Source organism: Girardinichthys multiradiatus, chromosome 24, assembly GCF_021462225.1.
Source record: "Girardinichthys multiradiatus isolate DD_20200921_A chromosome 24, DD_fGirMul_XY1, whole genome shotgun sequence".
Classification (NCBI taxonomy): domain Eukaryota; kingdom Metazoa; phylum Chordata; class Actinopteri; order Cyprinodontiformes; family Goodeidae; genus Girardinichthys; species Girardinichthys multiradiatus.
The window spans coordinates 4,634,493-4,654,318 of NC_061816.1; the positions used below are offsets into that span (position 1 = coordinate 4,634,493).

The 19,826-nt window shown below is 38.2% G+C and overlaps 1 protein-coding gene and 2 pseudogenes across 1 annotated transcript in view; 1 reads left to right on the forward strand and 2 right to left on the reverse strand.

The window, feature by feature from the left end:
• The window catches only part of LOC124861512 (protein NLRC3-like), a 737,509-nt gene that overhangs the window by 605,486 nt on the left and 112,197 nt on the right, over nt 1-19,826 (forward strand). The window lies entirely within an intron of this gene.
• Nucleotides 1-19,826, reverse strand: part of LOC124861399 — a 58,724-nt pseudogene that overhangs the window by 14,603 nt on the left and 24,295 nt on the right.
• Nucleotides 8,168-13,641, reverse strand: LOC124861158 (annotated as a pseudogene).

Consider the following 19,826-nt stretch of genomic DNA (forward strand, 5'->3'; position numbering starts at 1 on the left):
TTAATTATGTAATTCTGCATCCATAATATATCACTAAGCACATGATTTTATCTCAAGGTTTAAACTTTATATAAATCCTCTTACTGCTCTGCAGATGTTCAGCCAGCTCCTCCTGCTTCATCTTCTTCAGGAAGTTCAGTGTAATCTTCACAAAAGCCTCTCTGCTGCTCCTCCTCTGCTCTTTATCCTCACCTTCCAACACATCCTCATCCCCCCACTGACTCTCTAAGCCTTCTGGGTAATCTGGACTTAGAACCTTCTGGATCTTCTTCAGCTCGTTCTTCACAAAAGTAACAATGTTGTCCTCCAGCAGCTGGAACAGAACAATATATGAAGGACACATCAGACTGAGATCATGGAGCCAAACATCAGGTCCATGTTGGACAGACTGACAGTCCTCTGGTCTACAAAGTGCAGCATGGAGATGACTGTGAACAGAACCGATGGAGAAGTAGTTGTTGTACATGTACAGACCATAAATATGGAGTCCAGCTGTGTTTGATGCTGCTGGGCAGACGGACCACTGGGAACCTCTGAGTTCTGCTGGTCCACTCTGTGGAGGAACCAGGAAACATTAGCTCACATTCTGTAGAACAACAAACAGACGAAGACGAAGGTCCATGTGGTGTCCTGCTCCAAAAGCTACGTGTCTTTTCCCATTCAGGGACAGCTGTCCCCAGAGGGGAAGTTCCTACCTGAGCAGAGTCTGAGTTGTCATGGTAACTGTGTTGAAACATGGCTGATTTATCAGAGCTCTAAATGCTCAGTTGTTCCACTTGCTGATTACAAGAACTTTAAACTGAACATCCAGAGGAACATGAAGCAGATTGTGGACCAGTGGTTCAGTTGTGGACATTTGAATTTCATTTCAATAAATGTTCTTGATCAGCTTCATTGTAAAATATTTTAGTAGATGTAGAATATTTGAACAGTTGTTGTCTTTCCTAAATTTCTTAAGTAGAGAGTAATTTCTTTGTAGTTTGTTAGAAAATGAGTTTTTCCAACCTTTAGCATCCCTAACCCTAACCCTACTGAAGGAACAGTAACTCTAATACAAGTCTGTGATCAGAGGCTGCAGCTGCTCTGTTTCAATGACTGACAGGAAGCTGGAGACACAGTTATTAAGCCAAGAACTGATCTGGAAATGAAAATATTCCAGTGCAACAGTCTGTGTGAGAACAATGAAGGCAAGTTAATCAGACAGAACAAAGTCCAAAGGTAGGTAAGAGGTTTACATCCTGAGATGAATCTGTGTGCTTCATGATGAACATCGTCCAACATCTACAGAGAGCTAACAGGAGGATTCATGTCCAGAAATAATGTTGCTGTGTGATAAGAAGGTGGCTGCAACAAGTCATTTCTTTACTTTCAATGAAAATAATATTCATTTATCTAAAAGAAAACCCAGATGTAATTTGAGATTTTAGATTAAAAAAAAAAAAATTAATTTAAAAGAAAACTGGACCTTATTCAGTAAAGTTCAGGTATTTCTACAGGTGAATTATTTTGTTTTTGCTCCATATTTTCACCAGCAGTAAAAAACTTGCCTTAAACATTTGTGCATTTCTATTTATTTACAGTCTAACACTTAAACCTATGAGTTAAATATGATCAGATAAAAAGGGCTGGTTATTAATTTGGTCATTTATCTTGTATTATCTGCCCTCCTTTAGTTCTTCACTTTAAAAGTCGTCTGATTCAACATATGAATTAAAACTGAGGGAGAAAAACACCAGAAGCACAAATTCAGGAACAAAACAATCCACTAGAGTCTGAACTGGGAACACACTTATTTTGTCATTGATTATTTCTTTAAAATGGTGAACCTGAATTATGTCTTCAGCTGGAATCAGCCTGACCCCTGCTGGACCAACAGGTGAACTACAGACACTTAGAAACACCTCCAACAATGTTTACCCTGAAGTCACTGGAGACTGAATTTGTGGAAAAGCTTCCAGCAAAAACAAACAGTTTCATAAATAGGAATAAAAATGTGGAAAAATGTGGAATCAAAACATTTTAAAATGAATCAGTTCAGTTTCATACAGTTAAAACATTTAGACAGAGCTCACCTCTTTGCAGCTGAAGGTTGATCTGATTTAAAAGTAATACCAAGACCCTTTGAAGCATCGCTCTTGAAGGACACACAGCTGGGTTCTGGTTCTGGTTCTGGTTTGAGGGTCTGTTGGATCCTGAAGGAAAACAATGAATTCAAACTTAGTCTAATAATGTATTTAAAGTTAAACCCTGAAGCTCAGAACTCTAAAGTGTCTCACAGTGGCTCTTGTTTGAAGAGGATCCAAATATTCCTGGTTTCACTGTAAACCGTATATTAATGATGGATTAATAATTAGCACTGATGATCATTAATAAGGGATGATGTTTTGGTTTGGTAGCAGGAACTGAACAATAATCAGAAAGTTTTTCTGTAGAACAGTGTTTGATGTGATCTGATCTTCTATCCTGACAAACTTTCTTCCTTTGGATCAGAGTCAGAACTTCTGATGGAGAAACAAGTTCATTTATCTTCTTGTTGTTTGTTTTACTTGTTCTAGTCTTAAACTGATGATGGAACCCCTTTAGAGCAGCAGCTTTATTCTCAGCTCATCATTTCTGAGCTTCTGGAAAGCTTTTTATGGTCATACAGGCCATGGTGGTGCATTCAAGGACCTTTCATAAATCAAGTAATCCACACTAAATGTCCTCTAAAACATTGATCTTGTTCTCATCATCAGACTTCATCACAGCAGCACGTAGATGATCTTGTATTGTTGATGACATTTAGTGGCTGCTGAAGGAGACTGTGGAGCAGTTTGCTGATAATAAGACTGATGATCATTTTGAATGAACACAAATGTACTTTAGAAGCTGTTGATTTCACTGATGTTTGCAGATAACAGTGAGAGATCATGTTTTCCATCAGATTTAGTTTGGATTATTTAGTTGACATCTAATCCTTGAATCAGCATCATGACTTGCCTACATGTGCAGTCACCTTAAGCTCTGCAGAAGCACCAACTCTGATGAACTAATGTGACACAAGGTGATACAGAATGATTCAACTGGATGGAAGAACAACTGATTTTAGCTCCAATATCATCTAACAAGATCATTTCATATCATCACAATAATACAATGGTTTGATTATTTCCATGATTTAGCATCCATCACACACTGCTTCACATGTGAACACAGACATGTGTGAGAAAGAGTTGTTTTCTCATTAATATGTTGGAATGAAGTTAGTTTCAACTAATTAGTTTGAACATTTAGAAACAGCTCACCTGTTTGCAGCTGAACGTTGAGCTGATTTAAAATAAATAAGTTCTTCCTTTGACATGTTGCTCTTTAAGGACACACAGCTGGGTCCAGGTCCAGGTTCTGGTTCTGATTGTTTCCTGTGAATAAAGATGGTTTGGTGATGTGAGAGCTGAGCTCTGACATGGAGAAGAGTCCTGGACAGTTAGAGATGGTGATCTGACCTCTGAACTTTGCTCTGGTCCTCATGTTCTCCACACAGAGTGGTTTTAGAGGGAGGGACTCTGTCCTCTCTGTCCTCACACTGATCCATGCTGCTCAGTTCACATCAGCTCACACACATGGAGCTGCAGCCAAGAACACACATGATGAAGATACATTTTCATTCACTGACACACACCTGTAGCTACAAATGAACAGTCTAGGTAGTTGTTGTTCCTCTATTCCAGAAACAAAGATTGTGACACTAAACCATATTTAACATTAACAATAGAAAGAACAGATTGTTGGACGTTTGTTAGAGATGAAAAGATTGTTTCAAGGAATGAAATTATTGCAGTTTGACTGTAAAGTGAAGGAGCTGCAGACTGAAACACTGCATGATGTGAAGATATTGATCAGTCAAACTTCTTCTGCTGCAGCTCCACAAAATGAAGCAGAACAAACTCTGAACATCTGGACCTGCTGGATTTCTCAGTCATCAAACTATACAGATGGATTATATGTTCCATTAAAACTTCACACCATTTAATAACATGAAACATTTTAACAACGTTGATGTCATCTTATTTTGAAAGGTTCGACAAGAAGCAGCTGTTCTGTGACTTTAAAGCTGAAAATGAAAGTTTGATTGAATGACCTGAAAACGAAGCTGTTAGTTTAGTGAAAAACAAACATCAGCTGCTCATCATGTTGACTGTTTCAGACAATAATCTAATAATCCTGTAGATGTTCCTTCATATACAGTAAAACTAAAACTTGGTTCTGAAATAAGAGGAGAACATGTTCTCCAAACACCAGAGAGCAGAAACACACTGTTAAATTATTAAAGTTCAAATCAACTTTAACTATGAAACAAAGTAAACTTACGGTTTCTTTAAGCAAGACAGAGAACAGAAGAAGACTTGAACAAAACAGACTCTGAGGCAGCAGAGCAGCTTCCTGGAATGAGTCAGAACTTCACCTGAGATGGAGGCAGGAAGAGGAGGAGCAGAACTGGTTTATTTAGAAACATTTGACATTGTTCAGCTTTCCTTTCCAGAGAGGTCTGAGCTTTCTATTCTGAGTTTAATATTCTGCTAATAACAAGGTGGATGTTCTCTGCAGCATCCATGATGAGTAAAAACCAGAAATGTTGAAGTTAGTTCAGTTTGTCACAGACAGGTTCAGATGAGGAAAATGCTTCACAGACATGTTGATCTCTTCCAACGTTTGACTCCTAAGGAATCATTCCAGGCAGTTTCCCAGCAGCTCAGCTGCAGCACAACCATGTCTCAAAGCTTCACTCTACAGGTGAAAATGTCCCACTGTCTAACTGTGGATGTGTCCTAATTTTAATCCATCTGCACTCTGTATAAACCACTGATCAGACAAGGTCAGTCAAGGTCAAAGAAGACCCACCTCCACGTCTACAATGAAGCAGATTCACTGAATTTTAAAAGTTACAGAATGAAAAAAGGTCAAAACTTTACAGAAAAACAGCATTTAATTTGTGAAAAGCTCTTGTTTTTATTAGCAGTTTTTAAAGTATTTTATCCATCCCTCTATCTGGATTGAAATTCCTCTCAGAAGCAAAACTGTTTAGTTTTTCTTGAGGAGTTCTGAGGACAGAAGGAAAATGTCTTCCCTCCATCATTTTCTCATGATATTATAATTGAGTTCTGTATAAACAACTTCAAATGAGAGGCTAAAATCATGAAATGTTTCTCCATAAATGTTCTGTTACTGTTTCTCTACAAGGTCGACCCAAAGTGGGTAAAACTGTAAATAATAACCTCAGCAAACTCTTGTGTTGTGAAGGGGTTAAATATAAATATAAATATACATGTGATTTATATCTAACCTGCCTCTTTGGTTTTTATCTGCCAGCAAACAATCTGGAATAAACTTTAACCTGGAGACAAACATGTTGAAACCAGAAAAACATCTTAGTTTTTGTACCTTTATAACGCTGCTGTTCAGAAAAAATATTTTTATGTAAAATTAAAATTTTTAAAGAATTTCACAGATATTAAATAAATGAGATTTATTTGCTGCGTAACGTCTTCACTACAACACAGTTTCATCATGTCTAGTTAGAAAAATATTGGTGAAAAACAAAATATACTTTAAAGATGCAGTGAGTACATACAGTAAGATGCAGCGGCATCTAGTGGCCGATTAGCAGATTACAACCCAAAGATCCCCCTCCCCCCAGAAAACCCCAATCTCTAAACCCATTCCCAGTGATTAATGTTAAATCTAGTTAATTAGACCAAAATAAACTGAAATGCTGCTTAACAAAGCAGAAAAAAAACGTCTTAGAATGGATCAAAGAGGAAACTGAGAAAGGGCCCACTGTGTTTAAATAAATACTATAGTATAAATTACATTATTCATATTGCGTAAAATGTGAAATTAATAAACACAATTTGTTTTTAAATTACGTAATTAAAAGAAACAAAAACTTGGCTCCAGTGTTTCAGCTCAAGGTTTTGTCCAAAACATCTAGTTTAATAAAAATAAAAACCTGACCTCTACAGTGACCCTCAAGTCTCCACACCGCTGTTAAAATACCAGGTTTTTATGTTGGCTTGTTGGAAATGAGACGATGATAAATCATTAAACTTTCTCCACATATAATGTAGCGAGTATCTCATACAATTCAACTGAAAAACTAATCTGTTAGAGGGGAAAAACTATGTGCACCCTGTGACTGATACTTTGAAGCAGCTTTTGGTTCAAGTTTAGACTCCAGTCTTCTTTGGTTGGAGTCTGTCAGCTTCACACATCTTCACTTCATCATAACTGCTCCTCAGCCTTGCTAAAGTTCTTCACATCTATCAGACTGGGAGAACATCTCTTGTCCACAGCTCTCTTTGGACGACCCTACAATAATTTAGTTCTGGACTTTGACTAGGTCATTTAAACTTTCTGATGAACTTTGATGACTTTAACGTATAATTAGACTCACTGTGATGTTGAAAAATTAAATCTATCTTCATATTCAGCTGCCTAGCAGACACCTGGAGGTTTTGGGTCAAAGTTACTGACTGGTATTTAGAACTAATTCTAATTTATTTTGGACGAGTGGTTTTTTGTTTTTGTTTTGTTTTCTATGCATTTTATAAAATTGTTAATGCAACTTTATTTATATATATATAAATATATATATATATTTCACTTTGAGGTGAAAAACATTTAGAAGTTATTTATCAAACAATATAATTATATAATGATATATAATATATTGCCTTTCTTCCCCATTCTGATGCACAGTTTGAACTTCAGCACGTCTAGACGTCTAAATGAGTTGCTGCCATTTGATTTGTGGTTTTCAGTTTTATGTTTGCAACCAACTGAACAGAGAAATATTATTAAGGAGGCTGATGTTATAGATGATATCATGATCTCTCAGCGTTAGCAGATCTTCAGCCCTCCTTCTCCATCTATTAACATCATATCACCCCAGACCAACATGGTGTTTAATTCACTTCTGTAAAGATTGTATGAAAAGGACAGGATTACCAAAGATTGTAAAACTGACTCGTTACAATGAGTCAAAGATAAATACTTTACTGAAACGTTCCTAATATTATGAACTGCAGGTCAAAAACATTTCTGTTGAGCAGAAATGAAACTCCATAAATGCTTCACCTCTTTCAGTCAGAGGGTTATCTTAGGTCAGAGCTCCATCTTGAAAACCCTTAAAAACAGACTCTGGTTGCATTTTCTCCTCGATACTGAGACCCCGGTCAGGTCAGGGGTCTCACTGGCTTAAGATGGACCAGACTGGGAGGTTTGTTACTAATTAGGATTGTAAATGGATTTTAATATGAATCTAATGGAAGTGGACTGAAATAAAAACATATTAAAACTGGATCTGTTTGGTTTTCTGAAAAGTCCCCTGAGATGACTTTTATTGTGAAGCAGAACAACTACGTTTTAAAAACAGCAACATCTTAGCAATAAGCAACTACTCTCTGACACACATCGTAGTGCTGCCCTGATCATTAATTAAAAAGAGAACCGAGGATAAGAACCGGTTGCTACTTGTCCTGGTTTTCATTTACCTCTGAAGTTAGAAGCTGGCTCTAGAAAAACCTGAAATCCAGACTAACAGGTTCTAGTTGCTAGGCAGAAAATCAACAGACCTGCAAGTTGAGCTTAATGACCTGGTTAATCACTGTTAGCACTACAAGCTAATATTTACAGTGTCTCACATAAGTTAGTACACCCCTCACATTTGAGTAAATATTTAATTGTATCTTTTCATGAGACAACACTGAAGATATGACCCTTTGATACAATGTAAAGTAGTCAGTGTGCAGCTTGTATAACAGAATAAATTTACTGACTCCTCAAAATAACTCAACACAGCCAGTAATGTCTAAACTGCTGGCAACAAAAGTAAGTACACCCCTACATGTAATTTAGGGCTGTTCTCCTCCTATCTGCTGTGATTTAAAGTGTTTTTACTGAAGATGATTGGATGTAAATCACTTTGTAATGTATGTCTGAAACATGTCCTCAAATGAAGTTTTACTTCCTTAACTCACTAAAACTGTCTGAAAAAGGTCTCCTATAAGCAGCAAAACATTTGAGTTTTATCAATAAATCTACTTTTTTAATACTAACATCTATTTATGAATAACAGAAGCTGCAGTGAAGCTTCAGGGACTCTAAGTTACTAAAATAAATGTTTGTTTGTTGTGTGTAAAACTGCAGAACAAATGTCCTCTTCTGAGGCAGGTTAGACACTGACTCCTGATGACCGCAGCTTTCACATGTAAGACTAAGTTCCTCAGCTGTGATTGTCGGGTTAAATACCTGCCACAGAGCCATTTAATGATGGTTAGGTCTTAGAGCCTAACTGGACTGGTTAGTGTGGGTTACCTGCTACTGTTGCTAGTTGGACAGATTGTCAGAGTAGGTGGAGCAGCGTGATGGCTGCTAGAAACTGTAATAGGAGGTTTCCAGAAGCAGGTCAGATGTTCCCTCAGAATGAGGCTGAACAGCAGCTGAGAGGCTGGAAGACGATGAAGAGCAGCTTCCTGGAAAAAGAAATGACAAATAATAAAACCAAGATTGTCTCAATAAACTGTGTTGTTATTGACCTTTTATCAGTCTTGTTATTATGTAAAATATTGATGCAGTTTTTGTCTTTATGTGCAAAACTAAAGTAAACATTTATTTTATCACATTCTTTGACATCATTATTTTCAGCTTCAGTAAAAAACCTCAAAGGTTTTTACTTTAGTTGAATGAATTGTTTGTTGAGGAAGGTGGTTTATGGGTGGAGAAGTTAGTGATTAAACAGCGCCACCTGCTGGTGACAGTTATGTTTAGTTTTAAGTATGAAGTAACAAAACCCCTTCAAAATAAAATACATTATAATTTAATCTAAAAGTTTATTCATTGCAGTAATTCAGTTAAAAACTCATATATTAATAGATTTATTACACATATATTTCAAGTGTTTGTTTCTGTTCACTTTAATGATTATATTTACGGATGATCCATAATCTTTGAAAACCCAAAATTCAGTTAAAATAATACATCAGACCAATAAAATCAATGTTTATGTCTGGACATACTTAATGTTACATTTTAAAACATGGATTTAAAATTTTTTAACTAATTTAGTTGTAGAACAAAAAGCTAAACAAGAAAATAAAGAGTTTCCCTGAGGATCTTCAACAGATTGGTAGTGAATAATTATTAAGTTAAATTCATTATTTTTCAAAGGATGATGACAGATTCTTCTGATTAGGAGTAAAGGGGACTAAATGTCTCTTTGCTTTGACAAGTTTTGCTGAGCTGCGCTCTATAGAGTTCAGATCAGGAGCGTTTGGTGGCCAATCAACCACAGTGATAGCTTGATCATTAAACCTGGTATTTTTGGCTCTCTGGGTTTAACACCAGGAATGTAACAACTGTTGTAGCTCATGTTCTGATACGTCTGTCTGGAGGCTCTTGAAGCACCAACTCCTGCTGCAGTGAAGCCTTATAATCCTCTCAAGGCTGCAGGTTTTCCTGTTGTCTGTGCATCTTTTCTTCTTCCACTCAACTTTCCATTAATATGAATGGATCCAGCAGCCTGTGAACAGCCAGCTTCTTTAGCAACAGCTTCCCCTCCTTGTGGAAGGTATCAATGACTGTCTGCTGGACAACTGTCACGTCAGCATCTTCCTGATGATTGATGAACTGAATTTGGGGGTTTCATGAATGATAATCCATAATCATCCAAACTAGAAATAAACATCTGAACTACATCACTCTGTGTGTCATGAATCTATATCTGTGTTTCACTTGTTGAACTGAATGACTAGAATGAATGAACTGTTCAATGATATTTGAATTGATCAAGATGGAGCTGTTTGATGACGATGGATTATTCTTCCTGGATGAACAGAAGATAATTAGCAGCTACCTGTTGGTCTTTCCTGATCATCAAGACCACATTCTTCTCAGGGAGACCATGATCTTTAGCTCCTACACAACAAAGACTCTGAGCATCTGTTGTCCCTCTCCACAGCAGGTCTTGTCATGATCAGATCAATGAGTGTTTATCTCCTTTTTCCATCACAATCAACTCTCACTGCTGTGAGGTCAAAGTTCACATTTTTCACACAGCAAAGAAGGGAAAAATTGAGCTTCCCTGCTAACGAGCCACCTCATCACCTGCAAGATGATTGGCTGGAAATGAAACCAATGACAGGAAAGGATTCAGTATTCTGACAGCAGCGATTCACCTGACAGCCAGAGATGAGCTGCCAGTGTTGGCGGGTGGCTGGATTGACCAACCATAGAGAAGAGATCAGCAGCAGCTTTGTTTGTCACCTTCACATCAGGACCAGCGAAGGTCACAGGAGTCATGATGCTGAGTTCTTCTTCCTGGACCTGCTGCCTTCTTAAAGCAACCTTTAGGGAGGAAAAGCTGGATTAGAAACTGTCTGGAGTAAATAAATATGACCTTATTACATTAATCTGATTACATTCCAGAACAGATGGAAAGTCAGTCCTGAAAGAATCTGAAAACTACAAAGTAGTTTTGACTTTTTAGAAACGCTCCCTTCAGATGAGTCTGGAAATAACTCTTTAAAATCTGTGAACATTTATTTCTAAGTAAATCATTTTCTCCATTAATCACATTGTCCTTTAATCTATAGATTAGGAGGAAATGTGAAACATCCTTCCTACATCTACGGTTCGTTTTATGTTGTATTTATAAATGTGTGTTTTTTTCAACAGACAAACAGTCTTGCAATATTTTAGTTTTACAAGCAGAAAAAACAAGGACACGATGAAAGGAAACACTGATCTTTAGACAGAAAGGAGACCCTCCCTCACTAAACCCTGACAGACCATCTCCACAGTTTATTACTAACTGCTATCAGTTCTTCTAGTTTTTATCTAAACTCTGTTATTTCTATTAATACGTATTTTTAAAACAACACAGAATTTACAGGTTAAAACTATCAGCAACATCTGGTCCCAGATGAGCCTTTTAGCTCCATCAAAAACACTTTAAAATACAAAAACTATAAATATTAATATACAAATACAAACTAATGCAGGACATAATAAATGAATAAACTAAATAAATCACATCAGTTCATATTCTTGCTGCACCAAGAAGTAAAGATACTTTTAAAAGCAAAAATCCAAGTATCCAAGTATAAAGAGAAAAAAACCAAAACATCCATTAAGCTGTTATTCCAATGAAGAACTTTTGAACTTATTCTAGAAATGAAAGTTTAGTTGTTTAGCAAATGCAAAGAAAAATACTGAGTTGGCTTTTAACTTTAAATCTTAAGGTCAGAGAAAAGTAAAGAGGTGCATTAATATAATTAATTTATACAGGGGTTGGACAATGAAACTGAAACACCTGTCATTTTAGTGTGGGAGGTTTCATGGCTAAATTGGACCAGCCTGGTAGCCAGTCTTCATTGATTGCACATTTCACCAGTAAGAGCAGAGTGTGAAGGTTCAATTAGCAGGGTAAGAGCACAGTTTTGCTCAAAATATTGAAATGCACACAACATTATGGGTGACATACCAGAGTTCAAAAGAGGACAAATTGTTGGTGCACGTCTTGCTGGCGCATCTATGACCAAGACAGCAAGTCTTTGTGATGTATCAAGAGCCACGGTATCCAGGGTAATGTCAGCATACCACCAAGAAGGACGAACCACATCCAACAGGATTAACTGTGGACGCAAGAGGAAGCTGTCTGAAAGGGATGTTCGGGTGCTAACCCGGATTGTATCCAAAAAACATAAAACCACGGCTGCCCCAATCACGGCAGAAATAAATGTGCACCTCAACTCTCCTGTTTCCACCAGAACTGTCCGTCGGGAGCTCCACAGGGTCAATATACACGGCCGGGCTGCTATAGCCAAACCTTTGGTCACTCATGCCAATGCCAAACGTCGGTTTCAATGGTGCGAGGAGCGCAAATCTTGGGCTGTGGACAATGTGAAACATGTATTGTTCTCTGATGAATCCACCTTTACTCTTTTCCCCACATCCGGGAGAGTTACAGTGTGGAGAAGCCCCAAAGAAGCGTACCACCCAGACTGTTGCATGCCCAGAGTGAAGCATGGGGGTGGATCAGTGATGGTTTGGGCTGCCATATCATGGTATTCCCTTGGCCAATACTTGTGCTAGATGGGCGCGTCACTGCCAAGGACTACCGAACCATTCTTGAGGACCATGTGCATCCAATGGTTCAAACATTGTATCCTGAAGGCGGTGCCGTGTATCAGGATGACAATGCACCAATACACACAGCAAGACTGGTGAAAGATTGGTTTGATGAACATGAAAGTGAAGTTGAACATCTCCCATGGCCTGCACAGTCACCAGATCTAAATATTATTGAGCCACTTTGGGGTGTTTTGGAGGAGCGAGTCAGGAAACGTTTTCCTCCACCAGTATCACGTAGTGACCTGGCCACTATCCTGCAAGAAGAATGGCTTAAAATCCCTCTGACCACTGTGAAGGACTTGTTTATGTCATTCCCAAGACAAATTGATGCTGTATTGGCTGCAAAAGGAGGCCCTACACCATACTAATAAATTATTGTGGTCTAAAACCAGGTGTTTCAATTTCATCGTCCAACCCCTGTAGATGCTTCAAAATAAAAGCTTGCTGATCTGTGCATCATTATAATTCTGATTCTGTTCTGAAACTGATGAATACTTTTAATAATATTAATAAACTATTAATAAACTAGAGATCAACTATCAAACAACACTGAGATCATCTGAAGAATCCAAACGTGTCCGAACAGAACCATCCCACATGTTTCTTGACTTCTTGATATCAGGAAATGTTGCAGTATGTCCAGGGTTTAAGCAAAGTCCTAAAATGTTCTCCAGAGTCTTACATTAAAGAGTTTCATTGGAGCTTTTAAAATGTCTTCAGTGTCGTCATATTTTCTATACTAGTGCAGACTTTCATTGGTTCTCTGATAGTTTCTGCAGTAAATATGGCTGTAAATTTTCCAAGTACTTTAACGATAGTCCTTAGCTACACAGTTTATCCCCAACAGCACATTATTATAAACAGACCTTGACCTAACTTGTTGTCATAATTGCACATTGTTTGAATAACCTAGTGAAGAAATAACAGTTTCATATTTTGCTAACAGTAGCAGAACGTTCTGTATTATCCTTAAATGGTTTCCTTGCAGAACTGTTCTTGCATTCATGTTCTGTAAAAGTTGAACTACTTGTTTTTCTCTCAACAGACTGTAATGAAGAGCTGCAGTTGAGACGTACATTTTTTTTTGGGTTTGGTTGGTTTTTTTGATATGTAAAATCTGAAATAGACACACTGCTGAATATTACTGAATATATTTAAACATCACACAAACATAGTTCATTGAAGTCACCTCAAAGCAGCAGATATGTGAAAAAAGCTTAAAATTGTCCAGATTGTTCTTTCAGCATTTGAAGTAATACCAACACAACTTAAATTCAAAGTACATTTTCAGCTTCATAGAGGGTTTGGGACTTTGTTTATGTCTTTCATCTCATTCAAAAGGATTGGTTCTTTCTCATTAGAAATGTAATTCTTAATATTGAAGACAATATAACTCACTGAAATGACACACAAAGGAGTTCTAGGTTGTAATTTAACAATTATGTTTTCTTTTACCCTTGGTTTAACAATCATGTATGATAGTAGGAATATTGTTTCAGTAGAAGTGGGAAAAAAACACAAATGACTCATTAATTAATTGATTGGATAGTTAGCCTTTAGAATCCAACATTCAAAAGAATCTGGAATTAAACAGTCAGTCAGTCATTTTCTACCGCTTATTCCATCTCCTCAAGAATAGAGTCTCTAATGGTGAAATAAGCTTTTGGCCTCCTGTTCACTATCCTGCTCTTGGTGTGTTTCTTCATCACATCATCCTGCAGCAATTCAGGTGCCTGAAGGGGTCTTTTGGGAAGAAAAGGAACAATTGTGCCGCCATGATTATTGTTCCAAATGTTCAGAAACTCATCATAGTTTTTTATTGAAAACTGATGTGTCTTTGAGATGAATGGTGGTAAGGCTAATGTTTCTGGCTTTGGGTGTTTTATTTGGTGGCTCCAACAGTCCCAAAATGATGTGCATCTCATTCGTTGGAAATCTAGATTTTGGGTCTATTATGGTTTTATGGAGTCCCATATTGGCATTGTTCCAATCATCACTTGTTCTCCAGGTATTTGGTGTTTTTTGAAACTCTATAAGTGTTGTGTTGGATTTCAGAATCACACATATGGTGTCACAGTATCAACTTCACCATTGGTCCAGAAGTCCTTTAAGCTTTACTCCTTTTATACTTTGTAGCTACTGTTGACTTTCTCAGGAATTTAAACAGCTGATTGTGGATATCAAAAATATTCAGCTGCACTTCCTGATGAAATGACAACAACAAGGTGAAGCTGATGACTAAAACTATGGATCTACAGAACTTCCCTTTCTAATTTATTCTGAAACAGTTCCTGCAGACCTCCATCTCTCCCAGACATCACACTGGTCCCATCGGTACATGGACTCAGAATGTTGCTTGTGTCCACACCAGCATCTGACAGCTCACCAAAAACCAAATCAGTCAGTGAGAGGACATCATAGCTCTCAGAAGTCAACAATGATAGTAGTCCCTCTTTCATGGTGTGTTTATGGTCCACATATTCAACAATTATTTAGACTTTTTTAAGTCCACTCAGATCCTTTGTTCCATCCAAGATGTCTGATATCCTGCACTATCTTCTCTATAATGATTATAATTTCCTACACACACACCATGTTTCTAGATTTTGCTTGATGAATTTCACCATTACTGAAATTTCCTCACACTTGAACCAAGCCACTTTCTTTCTTCCAAAGAGTCATGCATGTCTGATGTCCTTCATGTCGTTTCTGTAGCATGCTTCAAGTTACTAAAGCCAACAGTAGTAAATACACTGTCGCTCCCTCCATACTTTCTATGGACAGCAACAAGCAGAGTCAGTCTGAACAGAATAATACAGACAGTCTCACTGCAGCAAGATGCTAAAAGGAGCGATTATAGTCATTTATGTGAAGCTGATTTTCACATAAATGAAAATCAGTGGAATTTTGTCTGAGCTGGTGGCTCCTCACCAAGACCAACTGGCTGAAGGTGAAGGTTGTACTGGGTGGAGCATCAGCAGGTGACTCTGTGGGGGAGCCTGCTGTCTCTGTCCTGAGCAGCTGGTTGATCAGACGTGGAGCATGAACCCACAATGTTCTCTGCTGAGGTCTTTGTTTTCATCCACTTTCTAATGTCCATTATTTCTGAAAATGGACATGCAGAGAGCTGGATTCTTGATGTGGACATAATCATCGGCCTGAACCAACCAATCAGTGGATGAGATCTGAGCAGTTTGAGAATTGAGTGGTTACTTTCTCAAAAAGATAATTTCTAAAAATAAAAAATAAAAAAAAGACCTATATGTATTTCATTTAAGATGGCTAGACTTTAGCATTCAACAATTAAAAGCATTCTCCTGTATGTCTTCTCATTGGTCACCCGTCCTGCCTGCGTCTCTTTTTAAGGTCAGTCAGTCAGTCAGTCATTTTCTACCGCTTATTCCATAGTGGGTCGCGGGGGAGCTGGTGCCTATCTCCAGCAGTCTATGGGCGAGAGGCAGGTTTATGTAAAAATCTCAGAGATGGAAGACTGAGAACATGATGAAAGGAAGACATTTTCCTTTTTGTCTGGGAACTTCTACAGAGAAACTAAAGATTTTGGTTGTTAGACGAAGGATAGATGGATAAAATGCTTAAAAATTAAGAATAAAAAATAAAATGAACAAGTATTATTCATTTGCATTGATAAAAACAAGGGTTTTTTACAAATTAAATGCTGATTTTCTGCAAAGTGTTTGTCGTTTTTCATTCTTTAAGCTTTAAAATTCAGTAAAGCTGCTTCATTGTTGATGTGGAGGCGGGTCTTCTTTGACCTTGGCTGACCCTGTCTGATCAGTGGTGTAAACAGGTGCAGATGGATTTAAAAAATGGAAATGCAGAGAGCTAGCTACGGTTTCTGTTGTCTCTTGATTTCAGCTTCAGTTTATTCATGGATCAGACAGGCTGTACAGGTCCTTCTCAAAATATTAGCATATTGTGATGAAGTTAATTATTTTCCATAATGTCATGATGAAAATTTAACATTCATATATTTTAGATTCATTGCACACTAACTGAAATATTTCAGGTCTTTTATTGTCTTAATACGGATGATTTTGGCATACAGCTCATGAAAACCCAAAATTCCTATCTCACAAAATTAGCATATCATTAAAAGGGTCTCTAAACGAGCTATGAACCTAATCATCTGAATCAACAAGTTAACTCTAAACACCTGCAAAAGATTCCTGAGGCCTTTAAAACTCCCAGCCTGGTTCATCACTCAAAACGCCAATCATGGGTAAGACTGCCGACCTGACTGCTGTCCAGAAGGCCACTATTGACACCCTCAAGCAAGAGGGTAAGACACAGAAAGACATTTCTGAACTAATAGGCTGTTCCCAGAGTGCTGTATCAAGGCACCTCAGTGGGAAGTCTGTGGGAAGGAAAAAGTGTGGCAGAAAACGCTGCACAACGAGAAGAGGTGACCGGACCCTGAGGAAGATTGTGGAGAAGGGCCGATTCCAGACCTTGGGGGACCTGCGGAAGCAGTGGACTGAGTCTGGAGTAGAAACATCCAGAGCCACCGTGCACAGGCGTGTGCAGGAAATGGGCTACAGGTGCCGCATTCCCCAGGTCAAGCCACTTTTGAACCAGAAACAGCGGCAGAAGCGCCTGACCTGGGCTACAGAGAAGCAGCACTGGACTGTTGCTCAGTGGTCCAAAGTACTTTTTTCGGATGAAAGCAAATTCTGCACGTCATTTGGAAATCAAGGTGCCAGAGTCTGGAGGAAGACTGGGGAGAAGGAAATGCCAAAATGCCAGAAGTCCAGTGTCAAGTACCCACAGTCAGTGATGGTCTGGGGTGCCGTGTCAGCTGCTGGTGTTGGTCCACTGTGTTTTATCAAGGGCAGGGTCAATGCAGCTAGCTATCAGGAGATTTTGGAGCACTTCATGCTTCCATCTGCTGAAAAGCTTAATGGAGATGAAGATTTCATTTTTCAGCACGACCTGGCACCTGCTCACAGTGCCAAAACAACTGGTAAATGGTTTACTGACCATGGTATCACTGTGCTCAATTGGCCTGCCAACTCTCCTGACCTGAACCCCATAGAGAATCTGTGGGATATTGTGAAGAGAACGTTGAGAGACTCAAGACCCAACACTCTGGATGAGCTAAAGGCCGCTATCGAAGCATCCTGGGCTTCCATAAGACCTCAGCAGTGCCACAGGCTGATTGCCTCCATGCCACGCCGCATTGAAGCAGTCATTTCTGCAAAAGGATTCCTGACCAAGTATTGAGTGCATAACTGTACATGATTATTTGAAGGTTGACGTTTTTTGTATTAAAAACAATTTTCTTTTATTGGTCAGATGAAATATGCTAATTTTGTGAGATAGGAATTTTGGGTTTTCATGAGCTGTATGCCACAATCATCCGTATTAAGACAATAAAAGACCTGAAATATTTCAGTTAGTGTGCAATGAATCTAAAATATATGAATGTTAAATTTTCATTATGACATTATGGAAAATAATGAACTTTATCACAATATGCTAATATTTTGAGAAGGACCTGTAAACATGCATCATGCATTCATGTTTTTCCTGATAAACTGTGTAAAATAATATGCACTACATGTGGCATCCCTGCTACTTCACACTTTGAGCTTGTTAAATGTTTGAAGCTAAATATTTCTAGGATAAAAGACATCATCTGGCAGATTAGCTCAGATTGCTTCAAAACTCTTCCATGATGAAGAGCATTAGTGAAAACGAAGACTGGTCATAGTTGGAAAGTGTTTTAGCTGTGATCAAATAGCTCCGTCTGTTAGAGGATCTCCTGTAGTCTGTAGGGTCGGTTCTCTGAAGGTTCCTGAGGACCAACAAGCTGACAAGGAAATGGATCCATAAAAAGTTTGAGACACAAGAGACACAAGAGCGTCGACCTGTTGGATGGTCTCTACAACATGAGACCAGTTTGAGGTTGAAATGGTTCTGACTGATTTTTATTGCACTGTATGAAGGCTGCAGACACCAACAAACGGGATGTTCTGGACTGAGACATTTTGACTGCTGGGAATTTATCTCACTTGGTGAGCTTGACTTTGATTCCAATAACTTTAAACCTGTAACTGTGTCAAACTGACCGGATGTTCTCAATCAAAGGTTTTCTTTCTGAATGGAGATAAAGAAACGTTGGCTTTTGTTCTTCATCCAGTCATCTGAGAGGAACATTGCTGATAAACTGTTGGAGATGATGATCTCAGAGTGGAAAGTTTGAACCATGTTTCATGTATCATGTGTGACCTGGTAGATCAAGGTGTTGGTTAGTATGAACTGCATGGGCTTCATCTAAAACCAACTGTGTCAGGGTTTAAACACAGCAAACTGGAGGAAGGACAGACAGGGTATAAAACACAGAAAACATCTGATTCATGGAGACACTGATCAAGAATGATCATATCTGTGCAGCGTCCCAACTCAGTTACCTTCTGCCACAACTAATCTGTCCACTAGAGGGAGCACAGATACTTCCACAGGTTCTGCTTCAAACTAAAAGATGAAATAACTGCATTCAGTGTTATTTGACTACTTTGTCAAATCTTTGAATAAAGAAATGTCTGTTTTTATGTCCTTGTTTTCCTTCAAATAGTTTTAAGAAGCAATGTCCAACTTTCTGACTCAATGACTCATTTTATTAAGAATTGGAGGATAAAGAAACCAAACACTGACAAACACATTTAACACGACTAAAACAAGATGAAATGCTGAAGGAAAGAACTCAGTGCGTCATGTTCATTTTTCATGATGTGTTTTTAATCAAACATTTAGACTGAAAATAAAACAAGTCAAATAACACAACAGCAACAAATTTCCACCCACTGCTCTAAAAGTGAGAGCTGTAAAAAACGACAGCATGAATAAAAGCAAATAAAAACAGAAGGTTACAGTAAACACACATAAAATGATTCCTTGGCTGGCTGATATAGAAATGATCTGTTACTGGATACAAATTCACATTTACCTTCAGAAAGTTCAACCATGTTTTCCAGCTGGAGCCAAACACTGTTGAGCTGGATGTCACCTGTGCTGAAAGCCAGCAGATAACCAAACCCCAGCATGATTTCAATGTGTGAGAACATAATAGAAGGGGAGGAAGGGAGGGAATAAAGCTCCGACAGCATGGGATCAAAGTCTGTGGTGACATTAACTTCAGTCCAACCATGGAAATAAAAACATAAAAGTCCAACTAAATACAGTAAACCTGAATCAGCCAACAGCTTAGTGGGATAGACTCAAGTACAGATAACATCTAGTGTCCTAGTTCAAGTCCTCAACTGGCCAAAGAGATTATATTAATAGATCTTTAGCATAAATTATGTTCAACTTGACATTGGTTAGTAAAGTTGAAAGAAAATTCACATTAGTTGATAAAACAGCTGCTGTCAGCTCCATCCATCAGATTGAGGTCAGAGGTCATGACTGAAAGGCTTTAGGAGACAACAGCAAAATGCCTGGTTGGATAGCTCAAGGTGTTTGCTCACAGATCAGCAACATGGAGGTCATGGGATCAAGACTGAAAAAATCCAGAGCTTTGAGAGAACTTTGAACAACATTTCAAAGAGTTGAACCAGTGTGAGCCAATAGCTCAACATGATGGACCGTAGGGTAGAGATTCAAAAAAGTCTGGGTTCAACTTCTCATCAGGAACCATT